The sequence below is a fragment of the Lactuca saligna genome, chromosome 8 (assembly GCF_052625555.1).
Source record: "Lactuca saligna cultivar CGN05327 chromosome 8, ASM5262555v1, whole genome shotgun sequence".
In the NCBI taxonomy this organism is placed as follows: domain Eukaryota; kingdom Viridiplantae; phylum Streptophyta; class Magnoliopsida; order Asterales; family Asteraceae; genus Lactuca; species Lactuca saligna.
The window spans coordinates 100709532-100724840 of record NC_136424.1 but is presented as its reverse complement, the minus strand read 5'-3'; positions in this window follow the sequence as shown (position 1 = coordinate 100724840).

Here is a 15309-nt window from a genome sequence, read left to right as displayed (position 1 = left end):
TCTTAACATAACTATCATCAAAAGTCACGTAGTAAGTTTCTTCGATCTTCTTTGAACGCTTGTTTAACACTCTGTATGCTTTGGAAGTAAGAGAATAACCCAGAAATATCCCTTCATCAGCTTTGACATCAAACTTGTTGCGGTGTTCTTTGGAATTGAAAATGAAGCATCTGGAACCGAACACATGGAAAAACTTCACATTTGGCTTCCTGTTGTTGATGATCTCATAAGGAATGAGAGTGAAGCGTTTGTTAAGATACGACCTGTTCTGTGTAAAACAAGCAGTAGAAATAGCATCAGCCCAAAAATATAAAGGTAAGGAAGCAAAACTTAGCATTGTTCGGGCAGCTTCACATAAGGATCGGTTTCGTCTTTCGACAATCCCGTTCTGTTGAGGTGTGTAGGGAGCAGAGAATTTGTGACTGATCCCTTTTTCTTCCAGGAATTCTTCAAATTCTTTATTTTTGAATTCCAACCCATTGTCACTTCTGATGTTGCGAACGACCTTCTTCAGCTGAACTTCAATCTGCTTGATGAACACTTTTAGCTTGTGAGTTGCTTTAGATTTAAGCTTCAGAAAGAACACCCATGTAAAACGTGAAAAGTCATCAACAATAACAAGAATATACTTGCTACCACCAATGCTTTCTACAGAAGATGGACCACATAAGTCAATATGAAGTAATTCCAGTGGTTCAACGACTTTAGTGTTTATTATGGATGGGTGACTTTGACGAATCTGCTTTCCCATTTCACATGCAGCACACAGATGATCTCTATCATATTTGAGCAATGGGAGACCCCTCACATGACTTCCAGTGACAAGTTTGTTGATATCTTTGAAGTTGAGATGAGAGAGTCTTCTGTGCCACAGCCAGCTTTCATCAGATGGTGCCTTGGATAACAGACAGATGGCTGGGTTTCCTTTGATTGGTTTGAGATTTAGAGGAAACATTTCACCTTTGCGCTCTGATTGGAGAATAACTTTGTTCGTCTTCTTCTCAATAATTTCCGAACCTTCATCATCGAATGAGACTTTGAGACCTGTACCTCCAACTAGCTGAGATACACTGATGAGATTGTGTTGTAACCCCTCAACATATGCAACTTTCCTGATTGAAAAATCACCGTTTGTAATCATCCCGTAGCCTTTGATTGTTCCGAAGGAATTGTTCCCAAATTTGACATTTCCACCATTTGAAAGAGATCTGAATTCCCTTAGTTCTTCGTTCCTCCCTGTCATGTGACACGAGCAGCCGCTGTCAATGTACCATTCTTCGTCATACTGCTCATCACTGATAACCTGCAAAAATTAAGCAGATTTAGGAACCCAGAGCTTTTTGGGTCCTCGTGAGTTGTTTGCGGGATTAGTAAGAGAGATGTCAACAACATATGTCCTTTTTATTAGTGTTTTATTGTCTTTTCTTCTGATGGTGAAAACTTTGATTTTATTTGGAATTAACGGTTTTGGAATTGATTTTGATTCAATATCTGAAACCTTCTGTTTCCATTTTTGATCAGCTGAGACTGAGATTTTTGAGAAAAAACAGAGTGGACTTTAGGACGAGAGGAGACAGAGGATTTTGTGGAGTTAGAAGAGTTAGGAAGAGATGACTCAGAACGGTATGACTCCTTGATTGAAGAACCTAGGTGACTCTTCTGCTTTTGACTAACGGTAGGACCAACTTTAGAGTTTTGACTTCTTTTATTTCCCAAACCGAACCTGTGTTTTTGGTTGAAATCATTCTCTGAACCGAATCTATTCGTTCGGTTGTTGTTGTGCTCTGAGCCGAACCTCTGCTTTTGGTTGTTGTTCTGCTCAGAACCGAACCTCTGCTTTCGGTTGTTGTTCTGCTCAGAACCGAACCTCTGCTTTCTGTTGTTGTTGCTCTCCGTCGATCCCTCAGGATTTTTCGCTGGTTTTAAATTCCTGTCATGATGTGAGAAATAGGCATTTTGCGATCGCCAAAACTGTTTTCTTTCGGAGAGATTTTTCCTGTATCTCTGATTCCTTTCCCGTTTTTGACTTCTCATCTGCTTTGGTCGATGATGGACGTTAGCTTTATGTTCATTGGTTGAACCACTCTGATCCGATGTTGTTTTGCTTTGAGATGTGACTTCTTTTGCAGGAATTTCCTTCTCTTGAGGAACATCTTTCGTTCCACTAGTACTTGCCACGTTGAAGCAATCAGGTTTATTTAAAGGTTCTGGAACGTATCTGCCTTTGCTTTTCCATGAAGTCCTTTCAGACAGACCTACCGTTTCATCAGCATTGTCAATGGGAGCCGACTAGAAGAACTCATCACAGCCATCAGCATTGTCTTCGTTCACAATAGCTGTTAGTTCAGCAGTCTGATGTTCGGTTACACCAGTGACTTTGTATACCTGATTCGGAGTGGTCCTAACTTTTTGGTATACAACTGCCTTCTCTACAAGAATCGGGGACTTTTGTTGGGACAACCGAGCGAATTCCGCAGAATTTTCTGAGATGAGATTTTTGTGGTTCTCGAGTTCATTTTTGACAAATTCTGAGCAATCAACTGTGTCTTCTACAGAAATTTCACTCATGTTATCGTCCTCATTAAGCTTAGATGCATTTTCAACATCAATTTTATTTTCCGAGCTTAAGTTGACATTCAGTGAGTCAAATTTTTGTATAGTTTCGGTTCTAAGCTTCAGTTTATCATTTTCATCCAAAAGATTTTTGAGCATATTCTTGTGGTCCTTGGATTTTATGAAAGATTCAATTTTGTCCGGTCCATATAAATATGTTGGATTAACATCCTCAGACGAAATAATACTCTCACAATTAAATGCATCAGCATCAATTTCATCTTCCTTAAATTCAAGAAAGGGTAAAATCATGCGATGAATCTTTTGCCCTATTTCACAATTTAAATGAAGCTGAGTAATATTAGTATAAAGACGTTTGGCAATCAGACAAAAAACATTTCGCTGTTTCAAAAGCTTTAAGTTATCTCTTTGCAAGTAGATGTTTTCATCTTTTATTTTGATTAACTCTGACTCCTTCAGTTCGATCCACATCCGCCGTTCCTCACTCTTCGAAGACACCCTGCTTAATTGATCAGTTAGGTTAGAATTGGTGACCCGAGTTTGAGTTAAACTACTATCCAGATGAGAGATTCTTGAATTAACATTTTTTAATTCCTTTTCATATGAGCATTGTGGGACTTTAAATGAGACAAAAACTGATTGTACCTTCTTGATCAGTTCATCAAGTTCGTTGAACTGCTCGTTGAGTGGTTTGGCGGTAAAGCATAGATTCTGCTGTTCTTTGTCTTCATTCCCACCATCAGTGTTGTATCCTCTCATCTGAGACACGTCAGACACCATCAAGCATCTTCCTCCACTGCTTTCTTCTTTTGCTACATAGGCCTTTCCATGAGAAGGCTTCCTCACTTCATCATCTTCAGAATCGGTTGACCAAACCTCCATGCCACTGAACTCATCATCAGCTACTGAGCCCTGCACAATTAAACATTCATGGAAGGGTTAGCAGCAGATTTCTTCTTCCTTAACTCATCAAGCTTTTTCATCAACACAGCTTCTTCATCATTTTCTTTGTTCTTTTTTTGCCATCTTTTTGAGGACGCAATCTTTTGCATAGTGGTTCTTTCCTCCACAATAATAGCAGCTCACTCCAAAATCTCCTTCAGCCTTCTGTTCCTTCTTTGCTTCTTCAGCTTTCGGTTCATCTTTGACTTTTTCAGTGCTATAGCTTCCTTGCCAGTTTCGGTTCCTTGCCAATTTATTTGTGGGGAATCTCTTCTTGATGAATCTCTTAGGATTTGACACCATCATAGCATAGTCTTCAGATGTGAGATCATAATCATCCAAGTTGAGATCTTCGTCCTCTATCACATCTTTGCTTTTCGACAGGAGTGCTAATGAACCCAGACTTGAAACCACGGTCTTCTCCTGCAGCACAATCTTTTCATGAGATTTTAGGATGCCCACCAGTTTCGCCAAAGAGTAGGATTTGAATTGCTCGTGTGCTTTAACTGTGGACACAATTGCTCTCCACTCAGACCTGAGTCCATTTAAAAAAGTAACCTTCTGTTCGATAAGCTTCCTTTCGATGTCATGTTTGATCATCTTGCTAAGAAGATGATTGAAGCGATCAAACGTTTGAGTCACTGTTTCTTCTGTTCCTACTTGAACTCACCAAACTCAGACAAGAGTATGGTTTGAATGGAGTGTTCAAGATCTTCATCTGTAGAGTACAATTCACGTAGCCTGTCCCATATCTCTTTAGCAGTTGTGCATGAACTTACCAGCCTAAAGGTATCGGATTGAAGAGCAAATCTAATCAATCTTAGCGCTTTGATATTACACTGAAATTTAACTTTTTCATCTTGCGCTACATCTTTAACATCTTTCAGGAGATCATTATACTCATTTTGAGTTTTAATAATCCTTGAAGTTGCTGAATGAGAAAACGGTCCAGAGATAATTGCTTCACAGATGAGGTATCCATTATCCTCAGATCCTATGACATAATCTTCAAAGTGATTTGCCCAGACTTCATAATCATGGGTATAGAGGATGGGAATCTTTGTTGTTGATCCAATGCTGTTTGAAATATTGATGGGATTGGATTGTGACTCGTCCATAACTGATCGAATATCCTGTTCAAAGATCAGACTTGTAATATATCGAATTAGGGCAAAGATAATAAATATTGAGATACGTCAATTATGGGATGACGGCTCAATAAATATCAATGAATGCGGAATAACCCTAATCGAAGCTTTTTCACAGAAAAGAAGTGTATGGATTACACAGCCTCCTGCTCTGATACCAATTGATGAGTTTAAGAACAAACTTAAAAATCGATTAGATCAATGAAACAGGTAGATGAATGACTAAGTAAACAATTAAGAACAAGCTAATGAATCAAAAGGTCTCGAATGATTCAATAAACAATCCTCAGAAGAGCTCGATGAAGAACGTCAACTGTAGAGGATTTTAGGGTTTACAATATTCAATGAGAATGACGACTGTTACTATACGCATACATGCATGCATATATTTATATTCAAACCCTAATAGTTTTTCTAACAAAAATAACGCTAATCTAGCTGAACACGGATTGACAAGCCCAATCTGGTTGTAAAACAAAAGGGCCCAAGACGCAACTCTATTATCTTCAACAATAACAACAACCTAAGAACGAGATATTACCTCAAAAGAACACCCCAATCTGCAAGGAACTCGAATCCAAGCAAAGCCCCTTGCTTCACACCTTCAAGCTTCCAAACTTTCTTCAACAATTACTTCTCCAAGCTCCAATCCACTCAACAATGGTGCTTCTCCACAATTTTAGGGTTTCAGGGACTCAAAGGGGTGATAAAGAGGCTGGGGAGGAAACATAATGCTCTTTATATAGGGCTCAACCCCGAGAATTAGGGTTTTCTCCACTCAGGCCCACTCGCCGAGTCCATCTCATTGACTCGCCTAGTCGGCTATTTAACACGCGACCAAGTCGCGACTCTACTCGCCGAGTCCATCCATGGACTCGCCGAGTCACTCTTTCCCAAATTACACTTTTAGCCTTTCAACTCAACTCTTGCTATTTCGGGATGTTACAATTCTCCCCCACTTGAATTAGGCTTCGCCCTCGAAGCCAACAACAATACAACTCCAAAGATGTTCCCACAACGCGCCATCTAGCCTTAACCGGACCGGGTCCCTCAAGGCATACACATCGAAACTCGAACACGCTCTCCCTTCCTTTACAGTGTCCTGACCACTGTCTCAAACCGGCACCGAGTATACCCTCTGATAATCACTCTCAATAACCAAAAATTACCCAAGATGCATCACTGCCCCAAATCTTCAACAATCACTCGACCCATAAGGGTTAGAAAACCATGAACCACTGGATCCCCGATCCGAATCCAACTCTTTCCATTCCGGGACGACTGAGAGACCCATTCTCAATCTCAGAGCAACTCTCACGAGTCCTCCCCTTGCAACCACATACAAAAGCTGAACTAGCTCTAACACCCTCAGGTTGGGAAAACCTGATACACTGATAATATCCTCAAACATTCCCCAGGATAAGCCACTAATACATACCCCATACCCTGATCAAAATCACACTGAGAGTTCAAGACTCTCTCCCTGCATCCTTTCCGAGCCTCTTGGCTCTACACTTGTGGAATTCCCTTCGCAACCTCAGCAGGCATCCCAAACCGGAAGAGCTTCTATTCCACTGCCACAAACATGCTGCTCAACAACCATACTCGAATCACTCTAATCATAACTCTACTCTGCCGCTTTCACTTCCGTGAACTTGCACTCCCTCTCGGAGTTACACCTCACTCTCTCTTCCTTTACCAAGGAATCCAATCGACCATATTGTCACCCCGATAATTGCCACGGTGCTCGCCCAACGCTACACCACCCTTTCATAGCGTATCCACTATCCATCCAACACACATACTCTGACTCTCATCGCAGGGACTCTCAAGCCCATGCACTATCTTAACTCATCAAGATCACCACCCGGGGCCAGTCCTTCTAACGCAAACACACTGCGACATACCCAATCCATATCCTCAAACTGATCCAACAATACCTGCAGAGTTTGAGCATGACTGGACCGTCTTACCAGGCCTTCAACCCATTTTGGACCGCTCAACTAGCATTCATCATTCTGGGCTATCACCCCCGAAAATACTCCCATGCATACCATTCTAGCCCTCCAGGGGGTTCCAAACTCTAATTCCATCATGCATACTCGGTCCCGGCCTGCTCCCAGGCCTCCACAATCAAATGCCCTAGGTTTGTATCCCGCCCCGCACGCCAGACACTCGCTCCTATCAGACTATACTCTGGGCTGATAGAACACTGCTGAATCCCAACAGCTAAGCACCCTCAAATACTCATCGATCTCCCAGAGAATTCTCCTATTCTCCCCCACTTATAACACTGATCAACAACCACCGGTCGCCATCACCGACCATCCAGAACAACCCTGCACAAAGAAAACACTTACACGTGGCCTGCTTCCCACAAGCATAAACAACCTTAACGAGATCTCGCATCAACACTGATTAACCCGCTCGAAAGAAACTCAAACTGCATCTAGCCACTCCTCGGAAAGCCGAGGCTACCCGACATTCAACCCAATGTCGCACCACCACTAATAACCCTCACGAATGATAACCAACGAAAGCACTAAAACACCAAACTATAACCATACCAAACCCTCAAGGAACAACGGATACCAAGACGAAAACCCGAAACACAAATCCATAACCATGCCAAACCCTCTAGGAACAACGGATACCAAGACGAAAACCTGAAACACAAATCCATAATAATCGCAAGATAACATGACATCAAGAAAGAAATATACCCGCAGCTGCATCCGTCACTGCTCTGACCTCCTCTGCCGCAAGCTGATAAGCACGACCCTAAGCCCTTGGGGGCTCCGCTCTAACCTGACCTTCTCCTGAAATCCTCAAAGTGGCCGGTGGAGCCTGCACCGGTCCCGCGGAAAGCTGTGGACAGTTGACCCTTATATGTCCAACCTGACGACAATGATAGCAAATCCTCAAATCCCGAACCGGCGCTGACCGCCAACAATCCCTCGCATAGTGCCCCTCCTTTCCGCACTTGCGGCATGCACCACCGGACCCACAAACTCCGGTGTGACTCCTCCCACACTTCCCACGAGTGTGGCTGCTCAGATCCCCCATCCTGGAATCAACGATGTTAGACCGTTTTGTTGCCGGCTCCGACTGAACCAGAGCTTGCCTCAGCTCACGCAACTGCTACTCAATCTCTAACTCACGCCGCCTGGCAACCTCCTGCAACTCCAACAATGTCCCGCACCTCTGTGCAGACATAAACTGTCTGATGTCTCTCTTTAGCATACTCAGATATCGGGACATTTGAGCCTGCTCCGAAGAGAACCCAGGGTAAAACATCGCCCTCTCAGTGAACATCCTGGTGATCTCAGTCACCGACTCTGAATCCTGCTTCAGCTCAAGGAACTCCTGAGCCAACCTCTCCCTCACTACCTACGGAACATAACGAGTACCGAACATCTCTCTGAACTGGTCCCATGAAATCGCAGCCCTCTGCGCATCCGAATATGACCCTGTGGTCAACCTCCACCAATCCTTTGCCCCGAGCCTGAACAGGTTCAGAGCACACCTCACCCTCTGATCAGCAGGGCATGAACACATGAAGAAACACCCCTCCACGTCCGATAACCATCTCATAGCAACAATCGGGTTCTGAACTCCATCGAAGGTGGGAGGATCCATATTATCGAAGTCCCGATACTGAAAATCCCTATCAGTTCCTCCCCTTACCGCTGCTACAGGCACTGTAGCCGCCGCGGCAGCCGTCTCCGCAAGAGCCGCATAATGCTCATCAAAATACTCAACCATGGCGGTCTTGATCGACCCAAACAACTCCGGCAACTCAGCCCGCGAATCCTCGCATCCAACTCGCACGAGCTCATCTGACCAATAATCTCGGGCGGTACTGACCCGTCCGCAACTCCTCCTCCTGTACCCGATCCTAACCCGGATCCGCTTCCAGCATACCTCGAAATCTCCATACTGAAAATATACTAGAAAACCTCAGACTCTTCCCATTATCCCGGGAACCAACTCTCAACCCAACCCTAGAGGTCATGGTTTCCCTGATACGCGTATGGGTCTTGTGCTTTCAGTAGTACGGGCCCATACTACCTTCCACACCTACCCATATTTGTATGAAGTACTACCACAACACCCTAGAGAAACATGCATAACAACGCTTAACCCTCACCACTAGAGGAACACTGAGAATCTCCCATAAGGAACCCTAGGCTACAGGCATCACAATCAGGCAACATTAACATGAATTCCTGAAGATCCCTAGCCTAACTCTAGCATGCTGTTCTATCAAAGCTCAATAAAACAAATGTCATGAATGTTAATTTGGGGTTACTTACTGGCTCCGGTTGATCGTACCTTCGCATCCTCCTTTACTAAATTTAAAAAAAACCCATTTTATTTCCTCTTTTTAAAACCCTCCTCGATTTGAGATTGGAGTCACACGAGTGTTCCTCCAATTCGCTCAAAGCAAGGCTCTGATACCAACTTGTAACAACCAAAATTTCGAAACAATTAAAACTTTTCCAAAACAACCCATTTTAATAACGTTATTACAAAAAGGTTTTTAATACATTATTTAATAGAGTATTTCCCAGGTCCATTTCTAAAAACACCAACGCGAGGAACGGTACGATCACGCCTTTGCCTTGCCACAGACTCCTGAGAACCTGAAAACATAAAAACCGCAACTGTAAGCCCGAAAGCTTAGTGAGATATCCCCAAAATACCAACCACATATACGCCCTTACAGGCCACGACCTTCCAGTCCAAAACATATCGCCTTCCGGCCCATAGCGTAATGCCTTCCGGCCCATAACACATTGCCTTCCGGCCCATAACATATCGCCTTCCGGCCCGCAACATAAAAGCATACATATCATGACAGAACATAGAACAACCATGCATACCGGGTTACACTCTAGACCAGACAACCATGCACATAACATGTAATCATATAACAATTCACAGTTAGCAAATCGATCAATAGATCACATAACGTATCATTACCCTAACCAAGACACCAGCCTAACCGATCCCTAGCATGACATCACCCTACGACTCAGCCAACATAATAATTATGCACATACGCCTTTCCAGGCCATGACCTTCCGGTCCACATCGCATTGCCTTACGGCCCGCAACATCTAATGCCTTCCGTCCCATAACGTAACGCCTTCCGGCCCATATCCCGCAATATCGTACAACAGACAATTGCCCGGATTTCCATCCGATAAAGGGGTTGGCCTTGGTGCCTTGAACCCTATAGATATAGTGAGGATAACTCACCTTGAAACTACCGACTGAACAGATAACTCAGCTGCTCCGATCACTGATACACTCTCCACCACTGGATAGCCACCAATGCACTGAACTCAAAACCATAATCAACAATTACCAAAATACCCCTGGAAACCACTGGTCAACCCTTGGTCAAATACTAGGTCAAAGTCAACCCCTGACTGACCCTACTCGCCGAGTCAACCCTATGACTCGCCGAGCTCCCATACTCAAAACTTCACTCAACCCGCGACCTAACTCGCCGAGTCACCCCGAGACTCGCCGAGTCCAACAACTCTGAGTCCACTCGCACATAACTCACCGAGTCATCCCTTGACTCGCCGGTTCTCGACTTAACCATAAAATATTTGGACTTCTTCGACAAGACTCGCCGAGTCTAAGGCTATCATCAACCTACTCGTCAAGTTGTTCATACAACTCGCCGAGTTTCAGGCCATCTTCATCCAACTCACCGAGTTGTTCTTCCAACTCGTCGAGTCTCAGCTCATCTTCAAGCAACTCGTCGGGTCCACCCATGTGACTCGCCGAGTACGACCAGTCTGAATCCATACAGAAGCATCCCAGGTCGTGCAATTGATCCAAAACATAGATCTAGCCTCCTACAATTCATCCATCACGTAAAGTGGCAATCTTTACGTGAATCCAAAGAGATCTATGCATTTTGCACATTAGGGCTAAGGTTTAGGACAAGATAGCTTCATCCAACACTCAACACAGGGACTTTCCTGCATTCCAACTCTCCTCCATTCCAGATCTGAGGTAGCAACCTCAGATCCAACCTCTAGACTCCAACATAACCCAAGATAAGCTTCCCTCAAACCCCAAAATGAATAAACAAGATAACAACAGCCTAAGAATGAGATATTACCTCAAAAGAACGCCCCAATCTGCAAGGACCTCGAATCCAAGCAAAGCCCCTTGCTTCACACCTTCAAACTTCCAAACTTTCTTCAACAATTACTTCTCCAAGCTCCAATCCACTCAACAATGGTGCTTCTCCATGATTTTAGGGTTTCAGGGACTCAAAGGGGTGATAAAGAGGCTGGGGAGGAAACATAATGCTCTTTATATAGGGCTCAACCCCGAGAATTAGGGTTTTCTCCACTCAGCGCCTACTCGCCGGGTCCATCTCATTGACTCGCCGAGTCGGCTATTTAACACACGACCAAGTCGCGACTCTACTCGCTGAGTCCACCCATGGACTCGTCGAGTCACTCTTTCCAAAATTACACTTTTAGCCTTTCAACTCAACTCTTGCTATTTCGGGATGTTACTTTCTGATTACATACTTTGATTAATATTCAAACTCGATTTTTAGATTCCACAGTATCTTTCATGCGCAAATCTTCATTTTTCACATTTGGGAACAATCAATTTCGTAATAGAGAGATAGTGTCAAATTTTGTATTTGTTACATCGACATAAGGTACAAATCTCAACACGCTTATTAAACAAAATTTGATTTCACCATATTCCACGACCCTCCTAGTCCTGGCTACCACCTTAGCAAGAACCTCATGCAACTTTATCAAATGACAGAACATCAGGTCACCATTCAGGATAGGCATACCGATGAATGTCCCAAATGGTGTCTCTTAAAATAATTCAACTCGCCTAGTATTTTGTCTTGGAATGAACTTCCTCAAGACTGTCCTCACTACCCATCTAATATATATATATATATATATATATATATATATATATATATATATATATATATATATATATATATATGTTGAAAAGTTTGGATGATCACAGTTATATACTTACTACTAATCTGAAATAAATATCATAGTATATGTAAAAATTAAAGCACATCGATCTACAATTTAAAAAAAAAAACAATTTTCCACGGTTAGACTGCATTTTGTTTCTAAAATCAGCATTTTCACCGAGCGCTAAGAGGATCCACAAAGCGATCTGTTGTTCAAACACGTCTCTGAGGAAATTTTATTCTCATAACCATGGCCTAGAAACAATTTTCATAACCGTTTTCTTCTTAATTTAACGATGTATCACCATTTCGTATATATCATTGAGTCAACATCACAATTCAAACTATAAAACTATGTTTCTATGACAATTTATAAGCTAGGGTATCATAACATTTCAAAGGATGATGATGAACTTACATGAATTCCATAGCTATTTGATAACACGTCTTCGTTTAGTTGTTGCTGCTTCCTCACTCGCCTCACCATGTTTATAAATTTTGAACTTTTGTTCCGATTAATTTCGATCGATTTCCGCCTCATTTCTTCCTTCATTTCCCTAGTTCCGCGGCGACCCTCTTTTCTTCTGCAACCCTCCCTCTTCGAATCCACATACACTATCAATTTGCTTTTTTTTTAGTTTTTGTTGTTTTTAACAAATTTACCCCTGCCACATTATTTCCTTATATTTTACTCTTCATGAGGGGCTAACGAGTTGCACAGACACCTTTTTTGCGGAAATCGTGGTAATTTTCTGGAAGTTCCATTTTTTGGTCATTTTTTTAAACACCCGCTTTTTTTGGCCATTTACCAAATTTTCCTATCAGTAAAAAGGTAAATACTTCTAACATTGAGTTGTAATTTGAGGACTAAAATTCTTTAGTGTATAAAAAAAGTATGAGCCAAAGAGTTTCTTACACCATAGTTTGTTGGTCAAATTCAAATATCATCATTTAAAAAATGTACTTTGGATTGATTCACCAAGCATCGTTTTAAAAGAATTAGTTTAGAATTACATGCTTAGTGTTTTTCAAATTAAATTTAACTAGTTTCCTAACTTTCTCTCAAAAAGAATATGTAGTTCATTTTTTTAACAGTTAGTAATGTCTCATGTTCCTCTTTAAAAATAATGTTTTCTCCTAAAGAGATATTGTCATTTACCTCCGAAAATTAATTAGTTCTCTTTGTGGGATAAGGATGCCAAGTGAGAAATGGCATTACACAAATTTTGGATATAGAATCTATATAAATTATCCTCATGGTTGTCCCTGATGGGTTTTGATCATAACAACATCCTATGTGATCATGCAACCCTAATTTCTTTAGATCTAAGTTTTTCTCTAGTTATAGATACAAACAGAAATTCCAAAGAAATAACCCTAATACTAGCGTACAATTTTTGAAATCAATATGAAACTAGGGTTAGAATGTTACCCTACTTGCTATATAGTAATACCAAGAATTCCACGGATGATATTGACTCTTGAAAGCTTTAGTGCCCCAAGTGTTCAACCTCTAATGGAGTCACAAACACCAAAAGAAATGGATGAGTGAGAGAGAGGGTAGAACACTTATGATTTTTGGCTAGGGTTTCTCTTAGAATGCATAGACTGAAAATCATATGCCAAGGGGTCTTTATATACTGTGGATGCTAGGGTTTTTAGGTGGAAACCCTAATCCTTGCTTAGGCTCCAAGCAGCCCATGGATACTCATTCTAGAAGGCCTTGGACAATTTTCTATTGGGCCTCCTATAGATTTTGTCCAAACTATTCCAAGAAAGTCCAGCAGCCCAGTTTGCAACTATCAATGATTTGCAAAACCAGTCCCTATACATTTAGTTGGTTCCTTTAATCCGAAAATTAATAGTAAATTAACTTCTGATTAAATACTAATTAAATAATATGATTTCTAATTAATATATTATTCTTATAATATATTAATAAATCCTCAAATAAACTCTCTCTAAAAGTCATTCTGTGAAGTTGATGTGGTGAAGGGAACCCAAAAGGACTATGCTACCATCAAATCAAGTACATACCATCTATAGTTATCTACTTAGACACCTAATCCAAAAATCTCTTACTTGGATAAGTCTAACAACTATAACTGCAAGTATAACTTCAGAATCTGATTAGCAATTGTAGCTTTCAAAAGCCACTGTCGAACTCTGACCTTGTCAATGATGTGTCCTTTAGATAAAGGATTATATAATACTTCGTTCTGCAAGATATTGTGCGGACAAAGACATGGAACAAAATCATTTTCAATGTCCAACAGTTTGTTTCCCGTCTTCTTATTTGTATAACATAGAACTTAATTGAACGCATCAATTCAGTATAGACGAGGCTCGACACATAAGTCAACACAAAATCATCGAGGGACCCAAGATATCGCTTTTACCCCTTGGGATGAAAGGAAAAAACACTTCGACTTATATGCTTGTACTATTTACTCATCAAATCGTACACAACAATACATTTTATAATATCAAGTTACTTATCCGTTTATGTATTATCAATGCACAACCAAATCGTAAACAACAACCCATATATCTCGGCTTAGAGATCATACGATATTATCGTCTCACAATCACTGGTGATAAATTCCATGAAGTGATTCAACTAAGCGTGGGTTTAATCCAATAATCAAATCCTATTTCAAGAGTACTCATGAATGTTGCAGCAAACTTTTGCTATGTCTAAGCACTTAGACAATCTACAAGCCAATTCATTCAACCTTACTTCATAACTTACTTCCAAAGTATGAATGACCGTGGATAATTCGAACAATCCAATTATTCAGGAAGCAAAACATGCAAAAGTGAAACACAACATAAATAATTGACAAAAGATAATAAAATTTACTCATAAATAAATCCTCCATTAATTAATAATTTAATTTCAATTACATTTAAATTGTTACAAGTTTCTAACTATCTATCTAATCACTAAAACTAATATCGTCCTTCAGACCAATGCTCCTTGCATGCAGAATGTGCTTAATCCTACTCAGACACTTTCCGAGGGGATCTACAGGATTCTCTTCTGACGATACCCTCTTCCCAATGAGAAGTCCTTCTTCTACATGATGTCTAATAAAATGATATTTTTTGTCAATATGTATGGATCTGCCATGATCCATCGATTCCTTGGTTAAGGAAACCACTCCTTAATTATCATAGAAAATTTCCAAAGGCTCCTTTGTGGCTGGCACAACTCCAAGGTCTCCAATGAAGTTATTAAATAACATAGCCTCCTTTGACGCTTCGCTCGCAACTATGTACTCTGATTCACATGTTGAATTAGCTACGGTTTTCTACTTGGAACTTTTCCAAGTAACAACTCTTCCATTAACGGTAAACACCTAGCTTGAATGAGAACGGAAGTTGTCTCTGTTGATCTGAAAGCTGGTGTCACTATACCCTGTCACTCTCAAGTCATCACTTCAACCAAGTACAAGGACTCTATCCTTTGTCCTTCGTACATACTTAAGAATGTTCTTAACTGCTGTCCATTGAGCTTTAGCTGGGTTCCCTTGATATCGAATTACCATGCTCCAAGCGAAAGCTACATCAGGGCGAGTACATGTCATAGCGTACATGATCGAGCCAATGACGGAAGCATATGGAACTTGACTCATTTCTGCTATCTCGGCA